Source organism: Corvus cornix, chromosome 5 (assembly GCF_000738735.6).
Source record: "Corvus cornix cornix isolate S_Up_H32 chromosome 5, ASM73873v5, whole genome shotgun sequence".
NCBI classification, from domain to species: domain Eukaryota; kingdom Metazoa; phylum Chordata; class Aves; order Passeriformes; family Corvidae; genus Corvus; species Corvus cornix.
Window position 1 is genome coordinate 48947976 of NC_046335.1, and position 14223 is coordinate 48962198.

General features: G+C 42.0%; 1 long non-coding RNA gene across 1 annotated transcript in view; it reads left to right on the forward strand.

The window, feature by feature from the left end:
* LOC109146402 overlaps positions 1-13125 on the forward strand; it is a 38696-nt gene extending 25571 nt beyond the window's left edge. Inside the window, exon 3 of the long non-coding RNA XR_002048395.2 lies at positions 6272-13125. This is a non-coding gene — a long non-coding RNA (uncharacterized LOC109146402). The remainder of the gene's footprint in view (positions 1-6271) is intronic.
* The last annotated feature ends 1098 nt before the right edge of the window (positions 13126-14223 follow it).

A 14223-nucleotide genomic window follows, 5' to 3' on the forward strand; every position in this document is an offset into this window, starting at 1 on the left:
GAAGCAAGGTCTACCTGCATCCACGGACAGACCATGGCTGGTATGACAGCCAGACAACAGAGATCCTGGAAAGGTCTTGGTGGGGGTAGATGGTGCTCCTGCCCTCCCCCATACTCTGTGAGGGAAAGTGGAATGTGAAGAACCAAGCACTGTTTTCAGGAGCAGATCCTCTCTGAGGTGACCCCTGAGCTTGCCATCTGCCCCAACTTAATCTCTCTCCTCTAGCCCTCACTGCTCTGTTCAACCTTCTTCCTTCTATATCTTGGTCTGACTCATTCTTCCCTGGCAGAGGAAAATCCACTAGAAATAGTCATAGTGCTCCAGGACTTTTTGCTCTGCCAGGCTTCCTAGCTGCTGCACCTTTCCGTGCTGCTCAGCCAACCCCACTGTCCTGCTCACCCTTCTCCTGACATCATATGGCCTCATGCAACCTGTGCTTTTGGTGGCAACAGCATGCAGGGGAACATTTCTCCTGCCTGAAGCCTGCATTTTAGGGTAGAAGGGTGAGCTGGCACCCCTTCTTGGCCTAGGACAGAAAAGCTCTTGCAAACCACAGCACAATGTAAGGAGCTTAGGAAACGGTCGTGGCCAAGTTCCTGGTTCCCTTCTGCACAGTGAGGCAATTGTGAAACTCTGTAGCTCAGCAAAGCATGGGATGGTGTCCCAGTGTTGTCCAAAAGTACTCCCTCCAAGACAATATGCAGAGAGGATGTGAGGAAGAGGCCATTCCAGGACTCCCTTGACTCAGAAGGAACAGAATTGCTTGTCACAGCAGCACAGACCCCTTCAGCCAAGTTGGTGTGGATGCAGGATTCACAGCATATTAGGGCACGGAAATGGAGTCTTCTCTGGACTGAACCCACAAGGAGGTGATGCTAAACCATGAAATAAAATTATATAATAAAATCAGATCTCTAGGTGTCATCTGCCCAGCATATCTAGAGATTACAATGCTGTCCTGAAGGTCTATCTCCTGCAGCCCTCATTATAAGTGCAAAACAGCAAAGGATAAATCCTAGGTTCCGAACCTTGTGGGACTTCTCACTTTAAGGGAAGCAGAAACTGGCTCTTGATAAGTGATTCAATGTTTTGCTAAACACCAAAGCCATATAAATGAAAAGGAACTCTTCAGCATTTGAAGAGTATTCAAAAAAGAGAAATTTTCTTGGGCACTGGGATGAAGAGGTGAACAGGTATTGCCAGTACACCGATCTGCAGCACCCGTTGCATTGCATAGTGCTGACAGGGGACACAGCCACCACCTCGGTGTCCCCCAGCAGACCCACCCTGCTGTACCCTACAGGGTTACACTGGCTTTACAAATGGCACTGTGGTGGCAACCACCATATTCCAAAATCGTCACATACCCAGGCTCCAGCGTTTTGGTATCAGCTGTGCCCATCCTGCCCCTCTCACAAGGAGCGTTTTGAGCCAAATATTTTACAGGAAGCCCATAGCATCTGCCACAGAATTGTCATAGTAACGCTGCGTTTCCTGCAGCTTGGTATACGATGCAGCAGGCACCAGGTGGCGATATCATTACAAGATTAGCTGCGACGTTACAAAATCATGTTGTAGTAGAAGTGTTAAAACTGTTTCCTAGACACTGTCATATATCATTATTGATCCAAAATGAAAATTTTATCACTCTCTAGCAACTGCCTGATTTGTCACGCACTGACTTCCTGATCCTCTGCAACAGGATGGGTTTGACCTTTAAAAGACCAAAAGGGAGCTTACGTCGGTGTGGGATAACTGACAGCTGTCAGCAGGAATTTCTGAGACAGATTCTGAGTGGGTTTGCTCGTGGTTTTGTGTGCACACGCACATGTGTGTTTCAAAGAGTCAGAATAACTTGTGAATGGGCAGAATGAACTCCTGCCCTGCTCGTGGAAATGGCAGGCACTGTGCACCACCGTACTTTGCAACAATTCTCTGCTGGGAGAGAAAGGGGGGGAAAGGAGTGGGTAGAACAGTCATGTAAGGGCTGACTCAGTGAACAAATGCTCACTTAGTGGAACAAGCAGAAGAAAGTAATAAGACAGTAAGGAACATCCCAGCTTGCTGGCTGGAATAGCTGGCACCAAGCACTCAGACCTGCAGCGCTAATGGGCTCTCCAAGTCAGGATCAGGAGCAAACAGACCTCTGGCCTGTTTCTCCTCTCATCAGGAGCAGCAGATTAAAGTCAGCAGAGCTATTCTGACATACATTCCCATATCTGGTTGCCAGATGGGAAATAAGTAACACATTTTTAAGAGTGAGAGTGACTAACTATTGGAACAGACTAGCAGGGGAAGCAGCAGATTCTCTTGTTTCTGAGCCCAAACTGGATGCCTGCTTTGTGCAGGCTGTGTTTTAGGGAGACACACAAAGCTCATTGTGAAGACAGCAGCCTAAGATCTGTGATTAGAAAACATACTATTTAATCTGGCTCTTAATTCTATTAATCTGTAACAGAGTCTATAAGAGGAGAACTGGGCCCTGCATTATTGTTTCCCAAGTGGGTGTGTGTACCAAGCTTCTGGTGTATTTGCAATGCAGAATTCAAAGTTCAATTTTTTCATAACTCATCTACTGGTGTAATCATGTAATTTGAAATTCATATTAGCTCATCTAAAGTGGTTATAATAGAAGTTAATTATCTTCCTGTTTTTTGGAATTAGTACCTTTGCTCTGATTTTGGATAAGCAGGATAAAGCTTAATTTACAGGCAAAATCAGTGACCCCAACTCTTCTGTTTTATTCTTGCATTTCTGCTGGTTAATCCCACTTACGATTCCAGCCAAATTTCAGGAGATGGACAAAAATTGTTGAGGTAGGATTTTCCTCTCTCTGCAATAAAGTACAATTTTGAAAGTTCAAAATATATAATAGCAGTCTCAAAGATCCCTTTGCACATCAGCTCTTCCAGATGGCAAAGCCTGTGAGGTAGTTAAAAAACATTTCTTATCAAAAAGACATATCATTCTCTCCAAACAATTAATACAGTTTCAAAATGTTTGTCTTTGTGTCCTCACATGCATGAACTGTGGTACAAGAATATCCAATGAAGATGGGTCCATGCTACTGTAAATAGAAACTGGCAAAATTGATTCAAGAAATTTCATCAGCTGAGTTTTGTAAAAAGTTCCAGACGAACCAGCTTTTGATAAATGATCTAAATTGCACCTACACTTTCATTTCCTTTTCACAACAATGAACATGCCACCAGCCATAACGTTTTGCGCTGGCTCAATTAATCCTGACGGTCTGGTGCATGGAAGAGGTGAGATACAATGTCTCTAAACTGTGACATTTTATTCTTGGTGTTTCATTATTATTCATTCAGTATTCATTGCAAGGCATCTCATCTTGATTAATGCAGTGAATATTCATGTGGATTTCCCTTTACTTCAATTAAAACTGTGTTATAATTCACAACTGGCATAACTAATTGAAGTAATGCTTTCTTTTTCAACCACATAATCTATTCATTACAAAAGTATGTAATAGTCTTATTGTCTGCTCATTAGGAAGTTTCATGAAAAGAATCGACCAGAACTCTGTTTCTTGAAATAAAAGAGATGAAAAGCTTATTTTCTCCTGCCATTTAAATATATAGATGGATGTGAATATTTGTGAATTTCCCATTCACACACGTGCCCATCTCCGTCTCCAAGCATCACTGCAGATAAAAAAAGGAACTATTCTGTTCAGAAAGCAGCGGCCCAGAGCAGTCCCAAGATACCTTACTGAACTATATGCAAGAGAGCACAGCACTTTGTGTCTGTCCATCCACAAGCTCCATTTCCAGCCACCGTGCCATTCTGCCCCCCATGTAAAACAGCTGAAGCTATTTGAGATCTCAGCTGCCTTCTACCTTTAGAGCTCAGCATAAAAGACACCTTCTGTACTGCTCTCAGGCAGACAAGGCTGAATCCCCAAAGGACTGACTGCACTAGAGCAGGCCAAAACACTTCTCTCTGCCACCACAGGACCCAGCCTGACAGTACTGGTGTTCAGAAAAAGCTGACTCCTTCCAAAACCTCAGCTTTGAGTCCCAAGTTCGTTTTTCAAATTTTGAGCTCAGACAAAGATCCACGTAATTGATGTCATTCAGGGATTAAGTCATGTGCTATGGTCAATACGGTGAATGAGCCCCTGGTTTTGGTCCCTATTTTACAAAGTGCTGCAGAAAGTGGACTCTTCTGTTCTCAGAATTTCTACTCCTGCCTGCACATTTGCACTCTTGGGTCACTGCCCCTTTTCTTGAACAGTGTGGTTTTAACACTAAACCAAACTAAGCACTTCCTCACAGTACTCTTCTAGTTTTACCATCTCCGTTCTTTACATTGAACAGGATTTAAAAATTTGTTCCAAACCCATTTTTGTCACACTCTTGCACTGCACCAAAGTTAAAAGGTACATTTTCTGGGGTAGGCAGATACTCATTCTCTTTTCAGTTACTGGTGTGTTTTGTAAAGCACAAACAACAGACAGCTATTTCAGCAGAGCCCAGATTAAGCTGTGTTTTCCTGGAAAAATATATTACCAAGCAGTCACAAACACAGCTGTTTGGTTTTTGTTTTGGGTCAGGTGGTAGGAGATCTGAAATTAATTCAATCTCCGAGATTCAAATCCTGAATGAACATAAATAATATGAAAATCTACCACTTGGGAAATTATAGTATATGTTCATTTTTCACTGCCTCTCTTTTAGGAACCAATTCTACTTGCTATTACACCAATGTAAATTCACAGCAATAGCACTGGTGGTGATGTTGCACTGAAGTATAGCCTTGTATATCAAATTAGGGGATGGTCCTCCATCTAAAGCAGAAAGGCATTGTATGAAAAATGCTGATTACTTATTAACAGTGGAGTGCTGCAGGGTCACTACCAGCTGAGCTAATATGTATTTTCAAGTTCCTGAGGATCACTTACTAACAAAGCTTTTAAATACATTTTAAGATACAAATTTAAAAAATGGAAATCCTGAAGAAAGCATGTGTTGGTTTTTAGCATTTCTCCCCACTACTCTGAGAAATTTCTTCAAAATCCAGGAGAATGAGCTAGTCAGCTGTGTGATCTTTTGGACAAACCTCTGGCCCGAGGACCCCAGCAGCCAGACCCTACTGCCGCCCTGCCATGACCTCTCCTAACCTCACTCTCTGATCTCTCCATCCTGCCTCCTGTGCCTTGCTTAAACTTCAAGCCAGGAAAGTACCACTCTTTGGGGCAGTCTTGAAAATAAATCTCACAAGGGACTGAATGAAGCCTGTGTCAAAACACTTGGCTGGGGCTGGTGGGTGTACACTTTTGGGCCACAGTCCGTTTGGCCAGGGCTGGCCTCCAGGAGCCATGGCCAAGCTTTAGCTGTGCTGGCAGAGCCCCTTGCAGATACCTGTCCTACAAGGACTAAAGGAGTTTCCCTGAAAGCATTGCTACATCAGGGTGCCTTCCTCCCCATGCCTCCAGCCAAACACTGTACTATAAACCTGCCCTCAATTCATCCGCATCTTCCCATGAACACAACAGCAATCACTTACAGCTTTTCCCCACTGATGTAATAGAGAGAAGCTGGGCTCAGAGCCCTAAGCAGGACTACAATGGACCCCAGTATCACCAGGCAAAGGCATGTGTGGTGGGACAGTAGCACAGCTAATGCAGAGCCACCCTCTCCAGTGCAGCGGCAGCTGCTCCACTTGGGACTCAAATCTGAAATCTTTGCAGTGCTGCTCTTTAACTAACAAATCAATCTCTCATACGGATCGAGGTGTTAATTAAAGAGGTTCCTTTATGGTCCAAAAATCTCATTTCAACATGCAAATCCTTCTCCTTGTTCTCTGTTCCCCTTCCACCTTGTCCTGTCTTCACACCTTTGGCTCCTTATCTGAAATTGGCACCTAAGTTATTCTCTGTGAGGATGTAAGGGGGTCTTTCTCCTTCTGTACTATTTTTTTTTCCTTTTTGGAACTGCCCTTGCCATTTTGCAGAAAGTTCCCAACTCCAAAAGAACAGTGCATAACTGCTGTGGGTGTTATGTGAACGGAAATTACATGGTTTGGATTTTTACTTGAGAATTCCAGAAGGAGGCAAAATGTTGCAAATAACCTTCATAAATCATTTGAAACAAAGCTGAGGAAATGCCATCATGATTTCGCTCTCAATATCTAAAAAAGAAGTTCACAGTGTTCTATGACTCCTGTTAAGTAAGTATGTTTGCTTAAGATGTAATTGCAAAAGTACTGTGTTACTGTTTACATTTTCCATTTTGTATCTCCTGTCCAGGCACAGCTCACTGCTGGCAGCTCTTAATTTGTACTCTGCAGTACTTCATCATCCAAAAAACAGTCCCTCTGGGGCTATGGAATAAATGGCTGGAGCGAGATAGGTACGAACCAAAACGTCTGGGGAAGGCTGGAGCGAAAAGCTGGTGACATCTATGGAGCTGTGGAGTTACTGCAGTTTCCTTTGCCCTCCCCTTTCCTCAGTCATTCGGGATAGGAAACAACCCTTTACTCGGCGTGGGATTCCACACTTAAAACACCGGTCTGCTTATCTGTTGTCCTGTACTGCCTCACACATTTATTTATGTCCATGCAAAATCCTGCATAAGCAGATTAATGTTTTTTAAGGCATGCTCTTTTCAGATGGACAGCCAGACAACAAAGAACCTGGCTTGTTTAGTCCAAGTCAGTGATGAGTATTGACTGGGGAGGAGATACATTCTCTACTGTAAACCACCAGTTTTAGTAACCAACTTCAAGGAAACAAAGTAAATTTTACCAATCAGAGATGTAGTTTCAGGACAGCAGCAGATATCTTGTTACATCATCCTTTGACACCCAAAGAGAGGCTGAAATGAGATTTGAAAACAAAAACAACACTTAGAGCACAACAGTAAAGTTTAGGAGTTTCTGATCATTCCCCTTACTGATCTGCCACTAGGCTTAAAGGTGGGATAGTGGATGAGCTGCTTTTGAGCTGTTTTGTGAGCATATGCAGTTATAAAATCCTCTCTTTCATCATTGGTTTTATATGAGGAAAATAGTTGTCTACAGTCAAGTCTGTTTACTTGCATTTCTCCCAAGTAAATTTTATGCTGTTCAATAAAAGCTCACCTGTCTTCATAAAAAGACAAATTTTACATATTTACTTTGTAAAAGCAATAACAGCACATCTCACATTAATTTCAAGGTGTTAGAAATAATTTATTTACCTTCTTACACCTATTTTTACTTCCGTATTTATTGCTTAGCTGCCCCAGGAGGGTTTGGGTTCCAATACATCTATTTAGTGAGAAATGGCCTCAGTCTGGGTGCTCTGATACAAGACAGAGAGAAAAACTATTATCATCCTTTTTTCTTACTAGAAGGAACTGAGGGACATGGTAATTTGCTCATACACTCCAAAGGTCTACGTCAGAGATGGAATTTTAATTTGGATCTCTTGAGTCTCTTGCAGTGCCATTTCTAGTGTCTCAGTGCAAGCAGACTTGCATTTCTGTCACATTTCTGAAGGCAGAGGGCCTCACACAGACTTCCTTCACCTTCCATATATGACTGCAATGCCTCTGAGAGTTGCTCTGAGTGACAGGAGGCGCTTTCTTTCCCTGCTGGCAAGATAAGTGTGTTTATTATTTTTTCAACCTGCATTTTGGAAGGTTACTTATGCAGGCTTAGAAGTTCACATGTGACTTTTCCGTGCCAGTACTCAAGAGTCATGGTCCCTGCTGCTGAATATTTGCACTGCTCTTTTGATCCACAGCTTTGAAAAGAGATCTATCAGAGAAGAGGGGGAACTGCCACAGCTGTCTTTTCTATAAGTATTTATTTATGCTTATAAAACCAGATGGGAAAGGTGCCCATCCTGTGCTCTAGGCACTCCTGATGATTATTTAAAAGCACAGTATAACAGGAAGATAAAACCAGTAGACCTACACAGTAGTAGCCTTTGCTTAGAGCCTACATCAAAACTGAGAGAGTAATACAAAAGAAATAGAATATCCAGACCTCTGGGGTGAAAAAAACCCCATGCATCAAGAAGCAGTCATGTTTCTAAACACCCTAGAATTTTCCAACTTCTCCAATCACAACAGATTTTGGAATTCTTCAAAAATATATGGGAGAAGTACCCAGGTCAAGCAGTCTGACCAAAACAGAGCAGGTCCCAAGAACATCCAGAATGTCGTCTACCTATGCAAATTAAAACAAACAAACAAACAAAAACCCCACCAAAACAAACAAACCACATACTAACATTACTTGATAACTGAAGAGCTTCTCAAAATTTCTGAAGTAATCTGCTCATCGCTGGTCACACGTATCAATAACTCCACATAAAAATCCCCCACTGGCTCTCTCTTGGTCATGCTCCTAAATGTACCAGTGATAAAATATAGCACCTTCACAGTGTCTGCTCTGATCCAGTACAACATCCTTCAAACACAGGATGCAACCACACACTTTAATGAAAACAACAACAAAAACCGAAAACCAAACTGACAAAAAAATATTGACAAATGCCTTTCCCCCCCCTCCCCCCCGCTCTCCTTCTGAGTCTTTTCTAATCATTCAGTGCCATTCACTGGAAGCTGTTTTTTTCTCCCAGGAGGTGACAGCTGCCTTGAGAGAGCATTCCTGAAGTACCTTAAGTGGCTTTCAGAGCCAGAGGTGATGCAGGCAGAACAACCAGGAGGTTTAGAACGCCTCACTGGAGGGGCAGCTGAGAGCTCAGAGTGCCTCAAGACACAGGATTACAGCCCCCCTCAGACAGGAGGTAGGAACTGAGAACCAAATTTCAAATATTTCAGTGAAATCCCATCCATTCCAGGTGCAATTCTTTGCCTTCCTGCAAAGAAGTTGAAGTGGCAGCCAAAAACTAACCTTGTATTGCAAGAAAATATGCTATTATTTTCTTCAAAAATCATGTCCTATATTCATATTTTCCTTAGATGTTAGTTTTCTAGAAGGTCCAAGCTGGTTTCTGTAGTTCTGGTAACTCTAAGCAAGCTTCTTGAAAGGTCTCTGCACTTGACATATTGGAAAATATTTGGACAGCAGGAAAGTTCACTGAATTTAGGCTCTTATTGGACCTATTTAAACATCTCTAAACTGGTAACCAGATGTCCCTTGGGATGGGGACAGTTTGCTAAAGTCATTGGCTTAGGTTTCAAAAGGCATTTTCCAGATAAAAATATAGTCTGTCTTCAGGCATCATGAACCACTTATGCTTGTGACAGAATCACAGGCTTCTGGAATTTTACGTTAACTATTTTTTTCCTCATAAGGCACAACCATTTTACCCCACCCAGGTTTCCAAACTCATAACACACTGTTCTTGTATATCTTGCATTCTTACATTTGTCCTGCCACACGTTCTGTTGGATTTCTCCCTGACACCACTATCATGAACATGGTAGATGAGGAGATTGCTTCAGTCTCCTGATGCCAAGAGCCCTGGCTTTTGCTCCTTCTCACCAATAAACTTCATGTTTTTGAGCCAAACTGGAATGGTTCCGAGTCACATCAATGTTAATTTGTCTGTGAACTTCAGTAGCTCTGTCTTGCGCTTTTTCAATTCAGTCCCAGCTGAGTTCTCCAGTTAATTCTGAATGGGCACAAGGTAGGACAACCAACAGTGTGCCCTGGGACTCATCTGGGCTTAGGCAATTTAGGGAGACCCAGTGGGTTGTCATGACAATCACAAATTACTCAGGTGACACAGATACAAGTCAAAACCAGAGACAAGTGAAACTGAATTCAAATGAAAAAATCAGAAGTTCAGGAAACATAGTACAGCCAATTCACTTTGGGACTACAGAAATATCTGAGGCCTCCATTTCCTAATCAGCACTTACTGTAACTTTTCAACCCACAGAAAGGAAAGCATATCAATATTACTATGTTTGGCCCAATTCCTGATAAACATGAATTTTCAAACACCAGACTTTGACATGGGACAAAATGTTTACATTTATTTTCTCTTTTACTGCAGAGAGTGGGAAAGAATCCTAGGCATAACACTTCTGCTTTTAGACAGAGGGATGGAGGCACAAAGAGACTGAGCTCTGACTGATCCAAGCACACAAAAACCTAGTAAATCACCCAAATTACTCTCAGGAGCCAGGAATTCTGACTCTTTGTCCATTGCTGAAATGATTAAATAATGATGCCAGCCATGATAAAACCATATAACAGGGGAAGGTGGGCGTTAGAACACCTGCAATTAGCAACGACTAGGCTAATTTTATGTAGTCTGTGTAATCCAAACACTTTAAAAAATACTTTCTCCAACCCACAGAGGGAAATTGTATCACTCTATACTCCTACAATGCATTGTAGTACATTTCTTGTTAAAACAGTATCAATAGTTTGTGTAACACTCTTTACTAGCACATTCTTAAGCTGGAAATAGGAAGTGAGTAATACCACAAGCAAGAGCATCTCTTGTGTCACTTTTGTGTGTGTTTGCAATATATTAGTGATGTGTGTCACTGCTCTGAACCAACAAGAGAGACACCAGGTCGCCTGAGTCCTGGGTGGCATTAAATTGAAACCAAAGGTCACCCTTTTGTTTCTCTCCTGCTCTCAGAGGCATTACATCAATAAATATAGACAGGACTTCCACGCTGTAAAAGAGTTAATGTCCACAGAATTTACATTTAAATGAAGGGACTAAAATACTGTGAATTTAACAAGCAAAATGGATCTCAGATAGAACTGACTTTGAAATATGGGTCTAGTCATGCCTCAGTGCTGCTTTAGGCAATTGTCTCACCATCACATTGAAAGGGAAACTGGAAGGGATCTTTCAGTTGATACTTTGGCAAATAAATAGGAACTTGTTATTAACTCTTTTGTTTCGTGATTGTTGAACTGTTCCTATATCTGTTTGCATTCAAACAGCTCTAGGCAGTCACATGAAGAATATGGAAAGAGAAAAATCAAACTTGAGGCCTTTTAAGACTTAGTCCATTCTGGATACTAGTAGACATAACTTGCACCAGCTTCAAAAGGAATTGCCCTGGCTTATGCCATGGATGAGTGTGGCCTTGGAGCATGTTTGTTTTCTATACTAACTCAAACACATGCAAGTACGAGCTCAGAATAGCCCCTGTAAAGTTAGGCCTGGAGCAAGAGGTTAGGGAGGCAGTAAGACAGCTTTGTCCACAGCCATACAATTTAAATAAATTACAAAAGTTTGAAGTAAAGTGAGCTCTGAAGAATTCAAGAAACTTAAATACTTACTAGTGTTGACCTATCATTTTGGTCTAGAAGGAATTTGCCTATTGCTTCAGTTAACATTCTGATATATTATTTTGCTGATATATTGAATCTTCAGTGACACTAATACACAAAATAGTACTGCAGTGTCATCACACAATGTTCCATCCTGACCCTCCAGACCAGGAATGAGAGAGAGTCCTCAGGCTGTGAGGCCCTTTTCTTCCCTCATATCCCATCCACTCCACTCTCAGTGAAGTCCCAGTGCCTAGAGCCCTCTCTGGTGAAGCCTGAGAGCACAGTGATACCCAGTGATTCACTCTCGGCCATTTATCCAAGTCATCATAGGAGCTAGGTGGCACTACAGGAAAGTCAAGTTACACCCCCAGAGACAGTCACTAAGGCTTCTCCCTTTGACAACTGCAGCCAGAGGGAGACTTTTCAACAAGTTATAGTTAGGAGGTACAGCGCTGGAATGAATCCCTCCCTTTTCTCCTACAGTACCAAGCCATCAGGTGGGCATTAACAAGCCAGGTAAAACCAAAACCATTCTCAACAGCCCATTTTCAATTAACCAAGCCCAATTTCCCTGGACAAAGTAGCACTTTGCAAGAGGCCCTAATGACCAAGGCTCACTGTTCCAAGCTCGGCTATTGCTTTGTTCTGGTGATGTTATTTTATATAGGAAATAGATGAAAAGATGAAACGTAACTCCCTCACTCCCCCTGCAGCAGGTTGGGGGAGAGAATCAGAAGGGTAAAAGCGGGAAATCTCATGGATTGAGGAAAAGACAGTTTAATTTGCAAAGCAAAAGCCCCATGCGCAAGCAAAGCAAAGCAAGGAATGGATTCCCCCCTTCCCAAGGGCAGGCAGGTGTTCAGCACAGGATGCACAGCCGGGATCCACCACACGTAACAGTGACTGGGGAAGGCAAGCGCCATCACTCCAAACATCCCCCCATTCCTTCCTCTTGCCCAGCTTTATAACTGAGCCTGATGCCATATGGTGAGGAATGTCCCTCGGGTCAACTGTCCTGACTGTGTCCCCTCCCAACTTCTTGAGCTCTTCCAGCCTCCTCACTGATGGAGGGGCTGAGAAGCAAAAAAAGGCCTTGGCTCTGTGCAAGCCCTGCTCAGCAATAATAAAAACGTCCCTGTATTACCAACACTCTTTCCAGCACAAATCTGAAACACAGCCCCACAGCAATTACTGTGAAGAAGTTAACTCTATCCCAGCCAAAACCAGCACAACCAGTAATTCTCAAAGCTGCATAGCTCAGAGAAAGTGCACTTGCTTTCTTTCGTAATACCCATTTACTTCTTGCCTCCTCCTACTCAGGCCTGTGACAGTCCGCCCCTGCTTCATTTTAAGAAGATAAAGCAACTGAGTATGGATAAAGATGCAGGGTAGGGATATAGATGTTGTATCACTGTATGTAGTGCTACAACAGTTGACCAAAGGTAACCCATTTTTTTAAATCTTAAGATGAAGCTCTCTCTCCAGCTGAAGTTTGGATGACCTTTCAGTTTCTCTTGCTGAATTCCATGCTCAAGTGCCATATGGATCCCATGTCAGCTACTCCTACTGTGTCACATGCACCAACTGGTGTGCTTTCCCAAGCACTGGATAATGGGAATGGCTTATTTCTTTCTCATGTGGTTATCACAAAAAGTTAAAATTCTATGTTTCTCGCAGTGTATGCACTTTAACAATGTTCATATGTTGCACATAGAGAGGTAATAAATTGCATGGCAGACAGGGCTGTTAAACAATAGCAATAAGGCTCTTCTTACTTAGATTTTTTCATTGTCATTCTTGATCATTAATACTTTTCAAAGGGGGAAAGCTTGATTCATAAGTTCCCTTATGCCACAGCTTGGAGTAACTTTTGAGCAGTGCCTGGTGAACTGGCTTTGTCACAACAGGCAGAAAGAAAGGGCGCTGCGGCTGGCAGTTCAGTAGAGCTAAGTGACAACGAGACTGGCAACGAATACCAACTAGAATAACTCAAAGAAAAAGCTTGACAACAGCTTCAGGTGCCAGACAAAGCAGTCTTGCAGAGCATATGCCAACTTCTGATGACTGCACATAATATGTAGGTCCTTGGTTTCTTAATCAAGTTATTTTCAGCAAAGGGGTATATATATCTTGTCTTTATATTACCTGCCATGATGTATAAATTAAAATTCTTAGCTGATTATATGCCCTGAAACCTAATTAAACCAGAGAAAAATATTGTCTTTTACCAATATACTAAAGGCATTTTTCTAAGACATCAAGATACTATTAAAACACAAAGAGTTATTTTCTATGGTGGTGATCTCTAAGAAATACAATACTGAAATTATCTCTGCTCAGGGTATTGATCATAAGGCCCTGATGAATCTGATTTCCCTGGTTCAGTACTTTAGCCTGCCATCCCTCAAGGTCCCCATTATTCATATACATCCTTTACATCTCTATGTACAACTATAATTGCTGCTATATACTGGCAATGAATGAACTTCAGTAGCAAAGAACATTTATCACAGACACATGGAAAACTTAGAAATTATCACTTTCTGAACAAATTATCTGAATTCCCATATTCTCAAATATTTCTGACCTTGCTAGGGCTATTTTGAGTCAGAAATACTTTCTATGGAACATTTTTCTATGGTGCTCTTGGACCAAATGTACTTGTTTGCATTTTTTGGATGATTTTGGACATAAATTTTCTCGATTCTGCCTCAAGAGGATTATTAAATCAGACAGATAAACAGGTAAAAATCTTTAGCTTTACCCAGCTATAGAGACTCCAGCTATCTCAAGTGTCTGTCAGTGCTGCTTAGCAGCAAGGCATGCTGTGAAAGGCTTGTTTACTAATATTTGCAAGACTACAACAGATGTACAAAATGAGCTAGGCTACAGTGAACATTAAGAAAGGGCAGCTGATTGTTTAATCTAGAGAGAGGGAATTTGCTAGAAACACCACTAGCTGTTTGCTGGCATGGAAATTTTTATAGTCAAGAGCAA